This window comes from Polistes dominula, unplaced genomic scaffold (genome assembly GCF_049000335.1).
Source record: "Polistes dominula isolate Pdom_NZ unplaced genomic scaffold, Pdom_raw_medaka contig_168, whole genome shotgun sequence".
In the NCBI taxonomy this organism is placed as follows: domain Eukaryota; kingdom Metazoa; phylum Arthropoda; class Insecta; order Hymenoptera; family Vespidae; genus Polistes; species Polistes dominula.
The window spans coordinates 1,623,251-1,644,476 of record NW_028301024.1 but is presented as its reverse complement, the minus strand read 5'-3'; the positions used below and the strand labels follow the sequence as shown (position 1 = coordinate 1,644,476).

At 31.9% G+C, this 21,226-nt stretch overlaps 1 long non-coding RNA gene across 1 annotated transcript in view; it reads left to right on the top strand.

Moving 5' to 3' along the window:
* Positions 1-21,226, top strand: part of LOC149031964 (uncharacterized) — a 50,862-nt gene that overhangs the window by 17,785 nt on the left and 11,851 nt on the right. Inside the window, exon 2 of the long non-coding RNA XR_016177128.1 lies at positions 5,346-5,481. This is a non-coding gene — a long non-coding RNA (uncharacterized LOC149031964). The remainder of the gene's footprint in view (positions 1-5,345; positions 5,482-21,226) is intronic.

Here is a 21,226-nt window from a genome sequence, read left to right as displayed (position 1 = left end):
CACTCGAAGCAGGAAACACATCCTGAGAGATACGTTATGTCATTAACGTCGTGATAAAGATATCTTGATTATAAGCAATATTTATCACTTTTGTTATTGTTCTACGTAAAGAAAGAAAATAAAAAAAAATAGAAGAGAAAGAGAGAGAGAAAGAGAGAGGAAGGAAAATTACTTTGACTAACGTTGCCAATTAATCTTGACGTAGAAAATAATTATTATATTTTAATATTATATTTATTTTCAAACCTGTTTCAACGTATCAAAGCGTATTTTTATGTAAATTCCAATGATGATTGGTAAATTAAAATCAAATTGAAATTCAATTACGAGAGAGATAAATATTATTTTTTTTTTTGTCAAACCTATTCCATCTTTTTCTCTGTCGTCATAATGACGGATAGATTTGAAAATAAGAGAGAGAGAAAAAGAGGAATGAGTCGGTTGGAATGGTCATCGTCGTGATATTAAGAAATATTACGAAAACTCTTGAAATTGTCGGCGGTTTTCTTAAGAACTCTTTTTTACTGGCATCACGTTTTTTTTGTCTTTTTTTTGTTTTTTGTTTTTATACCGTAGCACCTCCTTAAGTTTCTTTATGATGTTTCTCGAAAGGAACGTTTCGTGGAGGTAAAGGTAAAGGAGAATTGCTGCTTCGTTGGTGAAGCTACGAGAGGGATGAGCGAGTGAAAGAGTGAGGGCGTGGATAATAGATCGGTGAGAGGAGGCATCGAAGAATATTACGCGAGATATAATAGTATACTCGTATATATATATATATACTCTTCTTCTCTTGCGTTCGTTCTTCTTCCCACTTTCCAGGTGGTCGGCAGCTTTCCATCATCTTTCGCGTTCAACGTTTGCTCGCTAGACCGTACAACCATTTGATCTCGATTTCGTGCGTGAAGAAACTAGATATTAGAAATGCGTGCAACAGAAAACAAAATTAAAATACATACCAAGAATTTTATCTTACGGAAAAAAAATTTTCATCATCAAAATAAATATTTCAGAAATATACACAATTATATCTTAATATTACATTTACAGTATGACTCTTCAATTTGTATTTCATTCCTATGACTGAACGAAGCAAATAAATCAGAAACAATTTCGTTAAAAAAACAACACTTAAATTAAAAATATAAAATGTACTGATGAAATAATTACTACATTTAACCCTTTTACTGCGACGAATCCATCAATATAGACGGCACGCTTGTCGCATGTCAGTCGCTTCGACTGGTTGTCTACAGTAACCAAACCAAGAAATTTAATACCATTTTTAGGGTTTAAAAAAATAATTATGACAAATAAATTAAATATATCACTTTTGTTTACTTATCTTAAGTAACTTTCAAGAATCAATCGGTAAAACAGTAATAAAGATTTTATAGTAAAAAAATACAGAGGAAGTATATTTACGCCTTTCGTGTATATCGATAGACTTTTCAAGATTTATATTTTCGCCTTTTGTAGTGAAAAGGTTAAATATCCAACCCGGAATAAAATGAAATCAAAATTTGATACAATTTACGGTGCAAAAGATTTAACATAAATTAATTTGCAACATAACCTATTATACAAGTAAAAAAGATAATCTCACAATAAAAAAAAAAGCGAAAATAAAATAATAACAAGAGAAAGCTTTTGAAAAGTATATCACAGTGTAACATAAGCAACGTCTTTCTTTTAGTTGTTTAAAGCATCACGAGAGAATTTCTCTTCAATTCGATATATCTACAACCTTACGCTTGTAGTCGTCGTATATCCGGTACATTCCACGGGCGACTTCCGTCATTGTTCTTCCGTTCCATAGAAACATAAGTTCCGTAGTATGTACATACGTACACGTATGAACATATGAACATATGAACGTATATCACAACACAATTCTCTCTTATTCTATCTCTCTCTCTCTCTCTTTCTCTCTCTAACTCTCTTTCTCTTAGAGTTTCTACCTCCTGGGGATTTTAAATGGATTTCGAAGGAAGGGGTACGGCAAGAATTAAATGCCAACTAGACGGAGACAGTGTATGCGCGCGCGCGCGCACCACGGAATATCAGGGGTTGCACGGAACTCAAAGAGAGAGTGAGAGAGAGAGAGAATAAGAGAAGGGAGAAACGGTTACGATAAAGGTTCAGTAAGAGAGAGAGATAGAGACAGAGAGAAAACAGTAGGTTGCAACAGCTTGCCCATAGTTCAACGCCGGTGGAGTTCCGTGCTTGCCGTGAATTTCAATGCGGTTTACACGCCGGAGCCATATTCTTCGAGCTGTAAATTGCTCGTCCAAACGAATCACATTCGTTTCCTGTCTCTTCGTGTATCTCTTTCACTTTGTTTCTCTCTCTCTCTTTTTCTCTCTCTTTAGTTCTATCTCTATCCTTATCTACATTTGTCCATCTTTTCTCCCTTACTCTTTCTCTCTCTCTCTCTCTCTCTCTCTTTGTTCGTTTCATTCTTTCCTTCTTGGAAGATCAAGCGCTTTAATCATTCTGTAAATCCGACTTCTGAGCTAAACGTCGTGTTTATTGAACGTTTGTTACGATAAACCGATCCAGAAACATATCGATTCTTTTTTCTTATTCTTCTACTACTGCTTTTTCTTTTTGCTTCGTTTACTTTGAAAGTATATATAATATATAATACAAAAGAAGACCAGAAAATTTGAAAAAGTTCGGAAGAAAATGATCTCGAAATATCTCTTTTCGAGATACTACGACATAAGTGGCGTCCTATGTTATGGTTGACCGAACCAAAGCTAATATAAATGGATTTACGACATTTATCTTCACGCTTCAGCTGAATTTTACGTTTTCCTTCCGGCTCTTCGTTGTACCTTGTCGGATGTCTATCAGAGCACGTTTACGCGTCATCTATCATTTTACAATTCCCCTCCCCTGTCTGAAGTCATACACACACACACACATTTAAGAACGTTTTAGATGCTTTTGTGTGTCCCATGAGATGATCCAGTTTACTGAAGTATAAGGAAGAAAAATTGTTGACCTACGACGTTACCACACAAAGTGGTCGAATTTCATTCGTGGATTTTATCTTAATTGGACGGTCAGAACTCTTTTGATTCTTTTATCAAACTGACTGAACGCCGATATAATAAAAAGAGGTAGAATAATAAAAAAGAAGGAGAATAGCTGGTAATTTGATGGAAAGAAAAATTTAATTAACTCAAAACTATAGGGAACGAGGATATCGTTAATGGAAAACGATGGAGGTGAAAGTTAATTGTAAAGCACGTATCTCGTTTCGTATCGTTTGTTCTCTAGTTCATAGTTTGCCCCGTGTTCTTTCTCCCTTTTTCTCTTCTTTAGAAATTACACTGGATATCGTAGATCAATGAACAAATAGATCCCACCTCTTCCTCTCTAACAAGTATACACGCGTAAACAATTTCATTGATATTCAATGACTTATCGAAAAGAGTATTATTTATCGATAGAACGAAGATCAAACGTTAACAAAAATCGATCGATCGATCGATCGATTGTCTTCCATTCGTTTAGCAAACAATTCCTCTGATCAAATATGTAATCAACATTCTAATTATGTCCGAAACGTAGTCATAGAATAGGATAAAAGAAGAAGAAGAAAAAGAAGGAGAAGCAAATTCTTTTGATTCTTCCATACCCTGATAAAAGTACTGTTACATAAAAAGAAAGGTAGAACAATCTGTTTCGTGCAAACAAATCACTCTTTCGGCTAAACGAAGGAACGAACGAACGAATGAACCGATTTTCACACTGTCGGATTCTCATCGTCGATCCCACGCAACTAATTCTCACCTTTTCCTTTTTATCTCCAAATTCTTTAAGTAATGATCAAAATGTTCCTTATAACCATTTACCATATAGTTAAATATCAGTTTAATCGTTTTTTAAAAATTGAAATGGAAAATGTATAATTATTAATCGATACAAAAGGAAATCGTGCAGCTAGAAAATTCTCATGGCACCTTAACAGGAAATCAAAAAGAACAATCTTAAATATTCATTCACTGCAATCAAACAAGACGTTTGATACGTTCTAGTTGTCGATATCCTGGAACTAACATCATGTATGTTTCTCACTGTCATTTAAATATTTTTATCTAGCAAGAAAAAAGTAAAATAAGGTAAAGAAGAAGAAGAAACAGATGAAAATTGAAATAGAAATAAGTATAGAGAAAGATTAAAAAAAAAAGGAAGATATAAGGATTACGTGATTGGGCCGATAGTTAGAATTAGAGCCACGCCTAGTTTAGAGGTTCCCTTTCCAATACTTAAACAAAAATATTTAATGTGTCGATCGGTGTGAAAGTAGCTTTAGATGAACGAGTCGATCAGGATGATACGCGTGGTGGTGGTGTACCACGTAGAGGGGAGAAAGGAGCGTGGTGGCTTAGTTAGAGGAGGCTTACTCGCTACCGCAGAAGAAGAGAAATGTAGCCATGGGCTGAACAGGTTGTCCTCAACCTCCTCAACCTTCTTCTTCTCCTCTTCTCTTCTCTTCTTCCTCCTTGCTCTTGCTATCCTGCGGCTAAAGCCCTCTCTTCTTCTGTTAGTAACAGGTTGAGATGGTAGAAGGTACGAGGTAGGAAAGAAGCAAGAGTGAGATAGTAGGTTAGAGTAGAGAAGAAAAATAATAAAGGGAAAAACAAAAGGCGAAAGAATATCCAGGTAGACCCTTTGTTCCTTGTGTTACGAAATTAATGGTTGGTGCCTCCGCTGGGACCCTTGAGGAGAAGACGATCATTTAATTGAGTCGAAGCCGTGCAGGGGCTTGCTGTTTCTTCGCCCATTTTACGTCCGAGACATTATACTTCTCTTTTGCTCTTTTGCTTCTTTTTTTCTTTCTTCCTTTCTTTCTTTCTTTCTTTCTCGACTGTTGCAAGCTTTTTCTTTCTCTCTTTTTTACTCTTATATCTTTTACACATTTTCTCTCGACTTCTCTTACATCGACACTACCCACCTTCGCTTCTTCTTCTTATTCTTTTCCTTCATTTTTCTCATTTTGTCATGAGATACAATGTCTCTTGATACCTCTTATATAAAGAAAGACAAGAAAAAGAAGATAGAGAGAGAGAGAGAGAGAGAGAGAGAGAAAGAAAGAAAAGGACATACGGCAAAGACGAATCCGCATCGGTCTACGTTGCAGCTGCCATTAAACAAATTTTCCGGTCCATTCCCATGGTAGTTGAGCATACAGATTTGTTTTGATAAAGGTTTCACGCGCGCGAGACCACGCTCGAGTGGCCTCTTTTTCCTTCTTTTTCTCCCTCCCTCTCTCTCTCTCTTTCCCTCTCTCTCTCTCACTCTCTTTCTAACTCAGTTCCTCTTTCTCTTTCTAGGCGCACGCCGCGTCGCTGTGATTTATGATACTGTTGATGGATCCGCTAGCGGACAAACGACTCGATCTTCAGTGGAAAACGGAATCTCGGGGTGCGACCACTTGATCTATAGTTTCGTGCCAGGGTATACTTTTTGGTAAGAACAAATCTATTTGGTCTTTCTTGCGTGAAACCGACGAAATTTGTAATCCTTACATGAAATATTACTCGTATTATCTAACAATGTCTCTCTTGTTAGTTAAATTTGAGAACAAATTGTGTTTTTGTTATTAAATTAATAATACGATTACACACAACAATTACTTCTTTTTTTATTATTATTATTATTATTATTATTATTATTATTATTCATGTTATCATTATTATTAAAATAATTATACGAAACAAGATATATTTAAAAATGTTAACATATAAATATTCATAAAATTTTACACGTTCATAATATTGTATTCTATATGTTGTTATATAATAATATAATGGTATAAGCAGGATCTTAACGGATAATATTTATGACCTTGATCGTCAATGTTGGAAAGCATAAACGATGCACGCGTGTACGCTTATTTTAGCTTCCTGCATACGTACAGATGTTTCATTATTCAACAAATAGCGATATATACTGAATTATTTAAATCAGTGTACGCTAGAGAACTATGATTATGTCAACATCGATTTACTTCTCGTCTCTCTGCTCTACTATACATGGTCTCACACGGAACATGAACATAAACTCGCACCTCATAATAATTATTATTTTTCTTTCATAATAATTAGTATTTTTTTAATGCGATTGCAAATTTTCACTTTTTTAACCAGCTATATACAATTTATCTTCTCTCCTTTTTTTCTCTCTTTCTTTCTTTCAAGTTTTTGCTTCATAAAAATAGAATCTTCCGTTCAAAGCTTTTGATCGTAGAAATTTTATTTTTATTTATCATGAACTATCGGTAAGGATAGGTAACTTCGAAGGCTCGTATTGTCGAGCAAATGAAATGTAAACGAAATCGTTGATCGATCGCCATAGAAACACGCTTTGGATCCGCTGAGAATTGAAGCCCGGAAGGAAGGGTAAATCGATTTAGGTACGAGTTACTCTTGTTACCTGTGATTTGGCTGCTCGAAAAAGAAAAAAATTTTAGAAGAGAGAAAGAAAAAAAGAAAAACAGATTGAAATAGAGAGACCGAGAAAGAAAGAGAGAGAGAGAAAGAGATACAATGGAATAGTACAAGTATAAGTAGAAGGAAAAAAGAACAGAAAGTAAAAAATTTCACTTAATTTTTTGTTACACTCGATCGCATGAGAACGTTTCGTATTAAACGAAATTCTCCCTCTTTCTCTCTTTTTCTTTCTTCTGCTTCTCTAATTTTAAACTATTCTCTTACCATATAGTGTAAAAATCGATCATTCTAACGCATTTGCGAGAATTTCTACATATAAACGTAGAAACGCCCGTTACTCGATGAATCGAAATAATCGAAACGCCAAACCGCAACGAACTAGTCAGTCAACGTATTCTGCAAGAGCTATCACCGATCAATTGTACAAAATTTTCGTCAATTTTACGATCACTTTACGAAAGAATCGAATTAATTATACTTGCGATAAAATAGAAAGAAAAAAAAGAAATTGAAACGCGTAGATGGATAATGAAATTTTTCTCCAATTGCGTGTGTAGGTGTGTGTATGTGTGTGTGCCAACAATTTGTAAGAGCATTTTTTAAAAATAACTCTTGCAAATAATTGTATTCTTTTATCAAAACATTATACGCATATTCCTTTTTTTTTCTTTTTAATCGTAAACATTTAAAGAAAATTTTCTCACTACACTACTTATCATGAAATTAACAGTTAACAAGTTTCAAAGTAGATCGTGCAACAGTTAGAGATTTCTAACGGTAATAGAAAGATCATTACATTATAGGAGGAGTACTCAAAAAGAGTAATACCGAGTTCTAAAACCACTAAATTACTCGAAGTAAACAAATCAAGTTCCGATCGGATTCCATGAAAAAAAAGTTTAAAAAACGAGCGAAAGAGAGAGAAAAAAAGAAAGAAAAGATCTGATATCAAAGAGAAGTTCGTTAAATCATAAAACAGAAAAGTTTCGTTAAAAAACATTGGATTCTAATACAAATAAAAAAGAGTATCTAAAAATAAGATATATATATATATATATATATATATATATATATATATATATATATACTATTTCAACAAAGATCTCTCTCATTATGGTATAAATCGATAAACTTTGAGAAGCGTACGCGGCTTTCCATGCGATTCAATTACTGTCGGTTGGCCATTTGCTAAATAATACATTCCAATTTTCCAAGGATATTAACCCCCTCGAACGTTGAGGCCAGCACGGGCGCATAACTGGAGTTGGCCCAGTGAATAAATGATTTTATCGAAGTATGCGCGTGCGCAAGTTCTCTCTTTGTCTTACACACACACTCTCTTTCTCTCTCTCTCTCTTTCTCTCTCTCTCTTTCTACCTCTCTCGTCCTTCTCACTCGCATATTCGGTCATTCTCTTTCTCTTTCACTCATACTCTCTCGGATTTGCGTTCGTATGCAAAATTGCGACGAGAAGGGTCCAGCAACGTCAAGTGAATTAGTTTCTAGCGTTTCCTAATTTAACGCCGAGCATAAGAGTACCGTGTACTCGAGTAAACCTAACCGCAACGAAAACCAATATGTTCCACGTCCTTTATTTTGCGTTCTAGTTTATATGCGAGACTTTTCGGATGCCTGCTACAACGAGAGAGAGAGAGAGAGAGAGAGAGAGAGAGAGAGAATGAGAGTGAGAATGAAAGTGAGAGATATAGAGGATTGTAGTCTCTCGTAAAGACCGATAATAAATCTTCGCTTAATTCGCAGTGTGTCCCGTCGTAGTGTCGTTCAAATGGAAATTACGGGAACGAAATCGATAATCGATTTTCGAATCGATGATAAACAAGAAACGTTACAATGTAACAAGTGGGACAGATAATTGATGCGCGATCAGTCACCAATCGCAAACGCGTTTGGGTGATTAATGCGCGAACAGTTACAGATTACGGGATTTTCCCCAGAATATCTATGTATATACATATATATATATATATGAATCTATCAATCTATGTACGTATGAAACTTTTCTACTCTTGCGCACACTTGTTACCAAATTTTTCTGATCTGATTTTATACGTACACTAACGGACAAGCACCAGATCGACTTTTAATATAAAATTTTGTCGTCATTTTCGATTCGATCGCTTGACTAATCTCAATGGGATTATTATTTCTCTATTGATACATTTTTACAATTTTTACTAATTTTTACAATACATTTTTAATACTATTTTGTCATACAATTGCAAACTCGTAAATTTTCCTCTCTCTTTTTTCCTAAGTTAGTAATTAAAATTTTGCATTTAACTTTCAATCAATCCACAAGTAATTATGGTATTGACAATTTAGAATTTTACATTTTAATCGATCAAAAAATACTAGACACATTATTTGACACGTTATTGTTACGTTCTCTTTAACATTTCTATTTGTTCGAAAATATTAATGAATACTGAGAAAAATACCTCAATATGTTTGCTTTACGTTCAATGATCTAAAAGTTTTAATAATAATCGTTTCACAGAAAGGAATCTAAAAAATAAAAAAACAAAAAAAAACGGAAAATGCATCACTTTATTTTAAATGTATTTCGCGGTTCATTTCATTCGCGTTATTTATCGTACTAATTGGCAATTAGGAAATTATTCTTTTCCCTTGAATTTATATAAACTACACGTGATTGGTAAAATTGAAAGATTAAAAACATTGAAAACAGATAAAATTGTGTGTGTGTGTGTTTTATAGAGGAGGAAATACATTTACGTATTCCAGGCTTCGGTGTTTCGCCCGGATATGTCGGACTCAAGATGTTAATACCGACTAAAATCTCCCCTTTCCTCCTGCCTCTGATCCCCACAGAAACCGCCGTTAGGCATTACTTCGTGGAATGAGGATCTAGCTACTGCTCTTCCTTCTGGTGGCTAAAGTGACTTCTTCCTTCCTTCTAGTTACTGTCTTTCGCTCTTCTTCTTTCAATGGAACGCAATTCCGTAAGGACTTCAGTAGCAAAGGTGCTGGTGGCGTTCCAGGCAGTTTTCGATGACAGCATTACTCCTATTAGTGTCTCTGGTTGGATTGTCTGGTTCAGGATACTCTCCAGTTGATCAAGGTTCGAGTTGAAACGAGGGCACACAAAGAAAACGAGAGAGAGAGAGAGTGTGTGTGTGTGTGTGTGTGTGTGTGTGTGTGTGTGTGTGTGTGTGTGTGTGTGTGGAGAATGAGTGAGTGAGTGAGTGAGTGAGTGAGTGGGTGAGTGAGTGAGTGAGTGAGTGAGTGAGTGAGTGAGTGAGTGAGTGAGTGAGTGAGTGAGTGTGCGTGTGTGTATGCGTGTGTTATGTCTTTTCTTTTTATTTTTCTCGCTCTTTATCTCTTTTTTTATTTTTTCTCAAAATTTTCTCTGACAGATGGAAAAAAAAGTAAAAAATACAAGCGAAAAGAATATAAGAAAATGATTGATCACTTTAGATTTTCTGCCAAAAAGCATCGCGTACAACTAAACAGAGTGAACAAGTAAAGACGTAAGAGATATGGTAGGGTGAGTATCGAGTTACATTGGAAATTTGCGAGGGGGTTAAACAAGAAGACCTCTTAAGCGTCGACTTCATGGCTTCGTCATTCAAAGAATACACGCCGAAAAGTAAACGTTTATTTAGAAGATATCATCTTCACCTTTCGAAAGTAGCCTGCAGAATTTTCCTTCTCTCTCTCTCTCTCTCTCTCTCTCTCTCTCTTTTCTTTCTTTCTTTCTTTCTCTCTCTTTCTCTCTTTTTTTCTCACCCAGTTATTCTCTTTTTCATTAGATGAACCAATCTCTGCCAGCTTGTCATAATTGATCCAAAGGAGAGAATGTTTACCGGAGAAAAAGAGCGATCGCAGATCACATCTAATCTGTCTGCGCATCGTGTGATTTTTTTCTTCCTATCCTTTCTAAGAGTGAGAGAGAGAGAGAGAGAGAGAGAAAAGGAAAATGACTTTTTTAGTCTTTCAGTAGATATAAGAGACGCCCTTTGTTCGTCATGAAAAAGTGTTTCTCTATGTAATACGATTTTTAATTATTATTGGATTCGTCTTGACAGCTGCTATCAAAAAATGAATATTAAAATATAGCATTGTATTTATAAAAACAAAATTAACCTATAAATCTCAAAAGAGACTCAACCTAGTAACAACAAGAAACTAACATCATATTATAGTCCTGAATTTTTCATGCAACTTTTCTTTGATAAACTTTTTAGCTTCTATCATAATTTAGAAGCTATTTAGATGGCAAGAATTAGTGAATCATCCTGTACAAGTATCCTTCCAAAAACACGGTTTCTCCTAACACGATTTCGCTATAACATGATTCATAATTGCGGGAACCCTCCTACAACACGGCATCCTATTAAACGATTTGCTTTCAAAAAACCTTTTTACAACACTGTACTTCTACAGCCGCGGTGAGACTTGCCGTCTTAAAGATACAGTGTTGCGGAAAGTATTTCTTTTTATCTCCATGGCCTGAAAACAAAAGTGTCTCATGTTGTGTGAACTGAAAATATCATCGTTAAATGCGGGTTGGAAGAAGATATGGCCCCCTTCAGTTGAAATAGAAAACGTGCGGGAATCGTCACAAAATGAAATTGGTTGCATATCAAAACTTGCTAAATCAATCGGAAGCGAAGGTTTTATGGAAATGGCTATTGTAGACGTTCAAGGTTTATTAGTGGAAGAAGAAGTTGACGAAGCGGATTTGATGGAAATGGTATCCGAAACTGTAAATCAAATTGATCCTGAGGACACTAGCACTGATGAAGATTGTGCTGTTAATAAGTTAACATTAAAAATATTACAAGAAGGCCTAACTTAGCTGAAAATCTCGAGTCATTTTTCTTGAATGCAGATCCTTCCAAAGAAAGGAGCCGAAAATTCAAAAGGAAGCATCAAAACTGTCTAGCTCCATACCAAGAAATTTATAATGACCTGGTAAGAAACAACAAGCAAAGTAAAATTACAGATTTTTTAAAGAGGGAAGAAGATGCAAGAACTTAAAAAAAAAGAAAAACGTTCTGAAAGTCAAAGCGATATCATTCCACCGAAAAAACGTTCTCGGTTGAATTAATTGAGCAGTGACGACGAAGAAATAAATTAAATTAAAATTGCGTTAAATTAAGATAATATTTTTTGTTTTGTATTGTTCATACATTTATATTTTTAATAAAAATTAGGTTGTTTATTTAAAAAAAAATATATATTTGTTTTTAAAAAGTTTTCGGAACGTAATCCCCTTTTTGCATTGGCTCTGGGTCTCAAACAACACGGTTTCAAATAACACGTCATTTTCTAGGAACCTATCTACCGTGTTGTTGGAGGGAGACCTATATATATTTTTTTTCCTTTTATTAAAACTACTTTCTCTCTCTTTTTAGATAAAAATTAATGACTTTATCCAATATAGACAAGAAAATCTATCCTAAGCTAATAAAATATAAAATAGATTATACCATTTTCATGAGCAATTCTAAAAAATAGGAATTACTCTCGTGTTCTCATCAATAATTTATTTCAATAATTATAACCGCTAGTAGCTCGTGTCGATTAGGACCTTTCATCTTCGGCATGATTGAGCACCGGATGAACTTTAAATTTTTCACTCATTCGTTACCAACTGTTATATAGCATATAATGTAATATTTTTAAATTAAAATGGCGCATATATGAAACATGAACAGATAGCATTAGAAGTTCTGTGATGGCTCCAAAACACTCCTACTTCATAAGAAAACAGTTTAGCCACATCAATCCTCAAGATTCATCTGAAAATTCCTCGATGATATTCCTTGATGATGCATTTGCGTGAATCTAATAACGCGGTATAAACAAAAATAAGAAACTATAGATGAGTTTCTTATCGCGAACGAAATTTTCTTATACGGTGAACAACTCGGACACTAATTCGCGTTTGATTTTAACTTGTTACTCGAACGAGTACCACTGACTCTATAACTAATTAAAAAACTACTTTTGCACGCAGTCAATGCTAGTACAAAAATTTCACATTTTATTTTAATCTTAAAACACAGTAAATTTTAAATCTTCATTGATTCGCTGACTCTAATTTGTGAACAATCTGGACGACTGTTTTAAAATAAAAATTTAACTTTATACAAACAAACTTTAACACGTTCACGCCGACCCGTACCATCGGTGGCCAGCACTAGATTTTTTCATTAGGCGTCGCGTACCACCGGTAGTCCGCGCTAGATTTTCTCATTGGGCAGTACGTACTACCAGTACTACGCATTCAATTGTACTATTAGACGGTGCTATTAGACGCTGAAAATTAAATTAATGAAAATTTAACGTATATTCATTGAAAACATTTATAACCAATATTTTTTATGATCATTGAGATGGTTTCGGATTTTATGGAATTTCAGAATTTCTTAATCTTTAAGTAAACGATACCTTATACCTACTTCCTATCGTATTTTATATTATTTTATTCATAGGCTTATCGCAGGATTTGTTTAACAAAAATTGAATATTAAAAAAAATAACAAAATATAATGTTTATTGCCTACGGAGGGTTCAATACTGAACAGAATGAAAAAACTGCACGAGTTACAACTTGCATAATAAGCACTCAATGTACAAATGAGCAAACATACAACGCGTATACAGGTTTGAACAAGCAAAAATCGCGCACCGCCAGATGAAGCGCACCATAGGGACCCTATAGGAGGGACGCGCCATACGTGTTGCTGGTGTTGCTATTGACTGAAAATTTTGTTGGACCGCTTCCGATGCAATGCGCAGCCATGTTTATCTTTAGTATGTATAAATAACGGCTGTGGTCAGTTTAAGTTTGGAATACTTATAATTTTTATTGTGATATTTATATTTAATTGTTTTGTTGATAACAAAGTGCATGTATCAAAATTGAATAAATTATTATTATCATTATTATTATTATTATTATTATTATTATTATTATTATTATTATTATTATTATTATTATTATTATTATTATTATTATTATTTTGTTATTTAATTATTTCTCTCCGATTTCTCGGGCATATTAGCGTGTCAGACAGGCCTTTTGCCAGGTCTGACAGCTTTAATCTTCAGAGTTTAGGAAGGCTCTGATTATGTTGCATGTTTTTAATATAACCGCCTTTTGTATTTCTTGGTGTATATTTGGGTCTAGTTGTAGTTGTGTGAGATATGGTTTAAAATTATTCGGTGTAATGCCTGTTGCTGATATGATGAGAGGGATGATGTGTACCTTTTTTTGTTTCCATATTCTGTGTATTTCTTGTGCAAGTGGTGTGTATTTTTCTATTTTTTCTCTGTATTTCTGTGTGATGTTGATGTCGTTTGGTACTGAGATGTCTATTAGGTATGTTGTCTTGTCTTCTTTGTTTGTAAATGTGATGTCCGGTCTGTTGTATTTTACTGTTTTGTCTGTGTGTAATGTTGTGTCCCAGTATAGTTTGTACTTTTCGTTATCTATTATTGTTGTTGGTGTGTATTTGTAGTATGGTGTTGTAGTTTTCTCCAGTTTGTATTTGTTCACTATTGCTTTATGTATGATTTTTGCTGCGGAGTTGTGTCTTTCCGTATATTCGGTATTTGCTAGTATTTTACAACCCCCTGTTATGTGTTCTATTGTTTCGGGTACTAATTTGCATTTCCGGCATTTGTCATCTTGTATGTTTATATCTTTTATTATGTACTTGAGGTAGTTTTTTGTTGAGATTACCTGATCTTGTATTGCGATTAGGAATCCTTCGGTTTCTGGGAAGAGGTTTCCTTTTTTTAGCCATTCGTATGTGTCGTTTTTGTTTATATTTTCGTATGTAGTGGTGTAATAGTGTTTTCCGTGTAATTGTTTTGTGGTCCATGCGTTTATTTTGCTTTGTGTATGGTCTATGTTGTTATAGTTATCTATAGCTGTGTTGCTTGTCGATAGGTTTAGTGGTGTGTAATTTTTGTCGGCTTTCGTTACTGCTTCATTCATGTAGTTGTGTTTCTTTTGTGTGGAAGTATTTGCGGAGTTTTTTTATTTGTCTATTGTGTAACGCTTTTATGTCCGTTATTCCCCTTCCACCTTATTCTCTACTTATTGTTAATCTCTCTACACATGATTTCGGGTGTAGTTTAGTGACTTTGTCAGGTGCGTTCTCGTTATTCTATTGGTGTCATCTAAGTCTGTGTTTGACCAATTGATGATTCCGAAGGAATATGTAAGGACTGATATTGCGTATGTGTTTATTGCTTTGACGAGATTTTTTGAATTTAGTTTGGTTTTAAGTATTTTTGTGAGTCTTTGTTTGTATTGTTTTTGTAAGTATTTTTTAATTTCTGTATGGTTTATCTTAGTATTTTGTTCGAAGCCGAGGTATTTGTATGTTTCGTGTTTTTCTAAGTTTTGTAGTGTTTCGTTCTGTAATGTTCTTTGTGTATCGTCTGTGATGCATTGTCCTCTTTCGATATGTGTTGTTTTGCATTTGTCTATTCCGAATTGCATTTTTATGTCAGATGTGAAGTTTTCTGTGATTCTTAAAAGCGTATTTGTGTTCCTGTTGCTGCATATAGTTTTATGTCGTCTACATACATTAAGTGGCTTATTGTGTACTGCGTTTGTCTGTTATTTCTGATTTGGAATCCATATTTACTTTTGTTTAATATTGTGGATAATGGGTTTAGGCACATATTGAACCATAGGGCACTTAGTGTATCTCTTAGGAAGATACCCTTTTTAATTTTTATTTCTTCCGTTCTTATGGTATCCGTTAGTGTTTTTAATATGATTCTGTTCTCCATGTTGACATGGTGTGTTTTAGGAATTGTTGTGTTTGTTTATTTATTTTGTTTATTTTTAGAATTTTTAAAAGTCATGTGTGTGGTACTGAGTCAAAGGCTTTTTTGTAGTCTATATAGCATGTGTGTAGGTTTCGTTACTGCTTTCTTGCTTGGTTCATTATTATGCTGTCTATGATAAGTTGTTCTTTACATCCTTGGCTATTTCTTCTGCATCCTTTTAGTTCTTCTGAGATTATATTGTTTTTTGTGAGGTGTGTATCGATTTGCCGGCATATTGTACTTGTTATTATTTTATATAATGTTGGTAAGCACGTAATGGGTCTATAGTTTGCTAGGTTTTCAGTGTTTTGATTTTTGGGTTTAGTGAAAGTGATCCCTTCGGTTAGGAAACTCAGGAGTTCTTGGGGGTCCTCTATTATCTTATTTATCTGCTGTGTTAGGTATGGATGTGTGGTTGTAAATTTCTTGTACCAGTAGTTTTGTATGTGATCTGGTCCTGGGTGTTTCCAATTATGTGTGCTGCGTATTGTATTTTTTAGCTCGTCTTCCGTTATTTTGTATTCGGCTTGTTCTGGCATGTCTTCATATTTCTGTTTCTCGTCTGTTATCCATGTTGCGTGTGTGTTGTGTTCTGCTGTGTTTGACCATATTTGTGTCCAGAAAGTGGTTATTTCTTTTTTAGTTGGTTGTATGTGTCCTATTTCTTGTTCTATGTTTAGTTTTCTGTAGAATGTTCTTTCACTGTTTAAGAATGTTCTGTTTTCGATTTTCCTCTTATATGATTCGTTATATCTTTCGAGTCTAGCTGCATATACAGCAAGTTTTTGTTTGTGCGTGTCCAGCAGCTGGTTGACTGTGTAATTGTTATTATTTATGTCCATGAGTGTGTTGATGTATTTTGTTATGTTTTTTGACGTATTACCTATTATTGCTTGTGTTAGTCTACCTATGTCTTTCCTTATGGTGTGTATTTTTTGTTCTAGTCAGATTTGCCATTTTGGTTTTTTATGTTTATTTATGGTTTTTTGTCGGTTGTTTAGTGTCTCTTATTATTATTATTATTATTATTATTATTATTATTATTATTATTATTATTATTATTATTATTATTATTATTATTATTATTATTATTATTATTATTATTATTATTATTATTATTATTATTATTATTATTATTATTATTATTATTATTATTATTATTATTATTATTATTATTATTATTATTATTATTATTATTATTATTATTATTATTATTATTATTATTATTATTATTATTATTATTATTATTATTATTATTATTATTATTATTATTATTATTATTATTATTATTATTATTATTATTATTATTATTATTATTATTATTATTATTATTATTATTATTATTATTATTATTATTATTATTATTATTATTATTATTATTATTATTATTATTATTATTATTATTATTATTATTATTATTATTATTATTATTATTATTATTATTATTATTATTATTATTATTATTATTATTATTATTATTATTATTATTATTATTATTATTATTATTATTATTATTATTATTATTATTATTATTATTATTATTATTATTATTATTATTATTATTATTATTATTATTATTATTATTATTATTATTATTATTATTATTATTATTATTATTTTATTATTATTATTATTATTATTATTATTATTATTATTATTATTATTATTATTATTATTATTATTATTATTATTATTATTATTATTATTATTATTATTATTATTATTATTATTATTATTATTATTATTATTATTATTATTATTATTATTATTATTATTATTATTATTATTATTATTATTATTATTATTATTATTATTATTATTATTATTATTATTATTATTATTATTATTATTTTATTATTATTATCAAAATTGTATAAATTCCTACAAGTTGTTTTGAAATTTCAAAATACTGTAATGCCTTTTATCAAATCAAACTTAATTGAATCTTTCTTTTTGAACTTATAATAATTTTTTTGTGTAACCTATTCTATGTTAATATAAATTTTTTATTATCATTAAATATTGTTCATTTATTTTCTGTATTTGATGCAATTCATTAGTTCATAATTTTTTCAAACCAATTTACCACTCTACCCCCTAGACTATTTACTATTACTATAGAACTTTTATACTACTTAAAATGTATGATTTATTCGCGCGCAATCACGTGACTACATGAGTTCCGGTCCACTAAAATTCTTTGGCTCGACCCTCCTACAGGATTCATAGCGCACCATAGCGCACCAAATTCGTTTATAGTTTCTTATTTTGGTTTTAAACGTATATTCATCGTTAACCTAAAAGGAAGGAGGCTCATCGTGCATTCATTACTAAAGATAAAAGGTAACTTAAGTCTTATATTAAATATTTATTCAGTAATTCAGTATGATTTCTTATTTTCGTATTCATAATGTAAAGGATTGTTGTATCGTTTAAAATAATATTAAAATCGCGAATCAGAAGTATGTTAATACGTTAATTTCAATTATATCGCGTTTCGAAAAAGCTATTTCTGAAATTTATATATTAAATTTACTTACGTTAACACGTTCACGCCGGCGCCGATTTTCAGTGTCTGCGCTGTGGGGCTATAGACTACAGGCCCGACCTAAAAAATCGATGGGTCATCTGATCCCCCAGGAAACCTATGTGGGACGATATAGGGGCATAAAATAATAATTTTTAGCACTATGCCGTTACTTGTAAGCTGTCCAACTGAGTGCAGGTGAGAATTAAAAAGCACAAAATAACCGGGTGCCATTTTATCAAATGATTTTGTACGGCATTCTTACCACCTATAGATCTATCGAAAATAATGAGAAAACACGTAGTGCCGTTAAAAAATAGTAAGCCACAAAGTCGGAAAAAATTTTTGATTTTCTGACAAAACCCCGGGTCTATTACATCATTTGATTATGAACGGCGTTTGTTTCATACAATTTCAATACCTATTCTAATTGATTATTCCGCAACGCCGTACTAAAAACAATGCAACAAGGGAGAAAAATCGAGGGTTAAAATCCACCTTTTTCCACGGGTCTGGGGGGTGATTTGTAACTTTATAAAATTAATTTTTTTGAAAGTATTTTATGCATAGATAACATTTTTCCACATGCCGTACATTTTGTTTGGTCAAAGGGTCTGTAAGGGGAAAAAAACTTCCGAAAAATCCATATAAAAAAATGAACTTTTGGGTAATATTTAGTACGACATTTTTTTGTACGGCATTTAGATAGTTTATTTTTATTTAATGCAGTCGTCTATATAAAATCAATGCTGTACAAATATGATAGTTCATATTCATAAAAAAGTAATAAAAATAATAAATACATATAATTTTCATTTTATGTTGTTTGCTTCGTAAAATGAACTCTCCTTTAAAATTAATATTATTCAAATAATAAATATTAATTATTAAATGAATGTTTTATTTATTAAAATACTTGTCTATTTCTTAATTTACATTTTAATACGTAAGTATAGTGTTCAGGAGGGTAGCACGAACGCGAAGTATACATACAATATAATATATACGCATATTGTATATGTATGTGTATGTGTATATTAGATAAACATATTACAAAACCAAGCAATAAAAATTTTGTTGGTGATGAAAGTGTATTAAATGCTGGACATGTTATTAAGTGTGGTCAAGTACCAAGTCGTGATTGTAATATTATAAGTATTTTAGCTTTTTGTTTACAAACTTCACATATTAAAGGAAATCCACATGAAATAACTGGTGGAATATTAAAAAATGGTCGAATAATTGGAATGAGTTGTTCATACAAGGCTGGTTTAAGTGGTATTTGTAAATATGTTGTTGCAGTATTGCAATATCAGTAACTGTCACTAATTTAATTGATCTTCTACGTATTCTTTCTTCTTGAGAACCTATTTGATCTACAGGACAAGCACATTCTTTGGATGATCCTAAAGGAAGATTTTGACTAGGAATACTTGTTTTTTTTAAATAAGTTCGAGTTGAATCAATAGCTATAACAATACGCAAAAACAATATAGGCATGAGTAAATTTATTGATTGACCAATTTATAATAACCAGAAAAAATAATTGTTGAAAATACTTACGTGAAGGTAAAAAACCTAATTTTTTCATCACGACAAGCTATGTTTGTACAACCAAATACACAGCAATAGACTTTACTTTTATTTTTTCTTGCTGGGAATTCCGTAACAAAAAAAAATTCTTTATAACAACTTTTTAGTTTAACAATACTAGTTATTTTCAATTGTACTTTCAATAATAAATAAGCAAGTCATAAAATTAAAAATATATATATTTCCACATAAATATTGTGTAGTTTAAATCAGCTATCAGCAATTTTATTGTTTACTCATAAAACATATGTGAAATTATTTAATAAAATTGTAGTACTTTTTATTTTTTATTAATATTTCCTATACAAAAAAATAACAGTATTTGAAGTATATTTCATTAAAAATTATTGAAAAATGTTAATACTGAGTTTGATAGTTTTTAATTTATAGATATAATATTCACACTGTTTCACTTTAAATAGACGGAAAAATAATTTTTACATATTATTAACTGTTCTCTTCAAAATTATGTTAATGTCGTACAGTATTAGATGACCATAAAGTACCCCCTAAAACGGTAGTGTTATTTTTATCTGCCAAACAATATGGTTTGCATTAAAATGTACAGCATGATTTTTTCTTAATTCATTGACCCTTATACTATTTAAAACAACAATAACATTTAAAAAATTGCTTTATGTTATTAATGTACGACAATTTAAACTTTAGCAAAAATTGAAAAAATTTCATTTTTTGCTTTCTCTATATTTTTTTTTAGAACAGTTTTTTTTAACGGCAATAATATAGAACAATTGTACTTAGCAATATCATGTTAAAAAACAAGTTGCCGTACAGGGTCAAATGATTTTACAGCTGTAAAAGTCAAATATACGATTAAATTAAGTTAATTATTGATAAACATTCAAATAAACAACAATTTTTAAACGGCATTATTTTAATTAGTACTTCTAAATGCTATAAAATAAATTGAAACCGATGCCGTTCTTTTTCAGATCACCCCCCAGACTCGTGGAAAAAGGTGGATTTTAACTCTCGATTTTTCTCCCTTGTTGCATTGTTTTTAGTACGGCGTTGCGGAATAATTAATTAGAATAGGTATCGAAATTGTATGAAATCAACGCCGTTCAAAATCAAATGATTTAATAGACCTGGGGTTTTGTCAGAAAATCAAAAATTTTTTCCGACTTTGTGGCTTACTATTTTTTAACGGCACTACGTGTTTTCTCATTATTTTCGATGGATCTATAGGTGGTAAGAATGCCGTACAAAATCATTTGATAAAAAAGCACCCGGTTATTTTGTGCTTTTTATTTCTCACCTGCACTCAGTTGGACAGCTTACAAGTAACGGCATAGTGCTAAAAATTATTATTTTATGCCCCTATATCGTCCCATATAGGTTTCCTGGGGGATCAGATGACCCATCGATTTTTTAGGTCGGGCCTGTAGTCTATAGCCCCACAGCGCAGACACTGAAAATCGGCGCCGGCGTGAACGTGTTAACGTAAGTAAATTTAATATATAAATTTCAGAAATAGCTTTTTCGAAACGCGATATAATTGAAATTAACGTATTAACATACTTCTGATTCGCGATTTTAATATTATTTTAAACGATACAACAATCCTTTACATTATGAATACGAAAATAAGAAATCATACTGAATTACTGAATAAATATTTAATATAAGACTTAAGTTACCTTTTATCTTTAGTAATGAATGCACGATGAGCCTCCTTCCTTTTAGGTTAACGATGAATATACGTTTAAAACCAAAATAAGAAACTATAAACGAATTTGTTTACTCAAAAAAACAAACTTTTTATGTACGATGAACAATA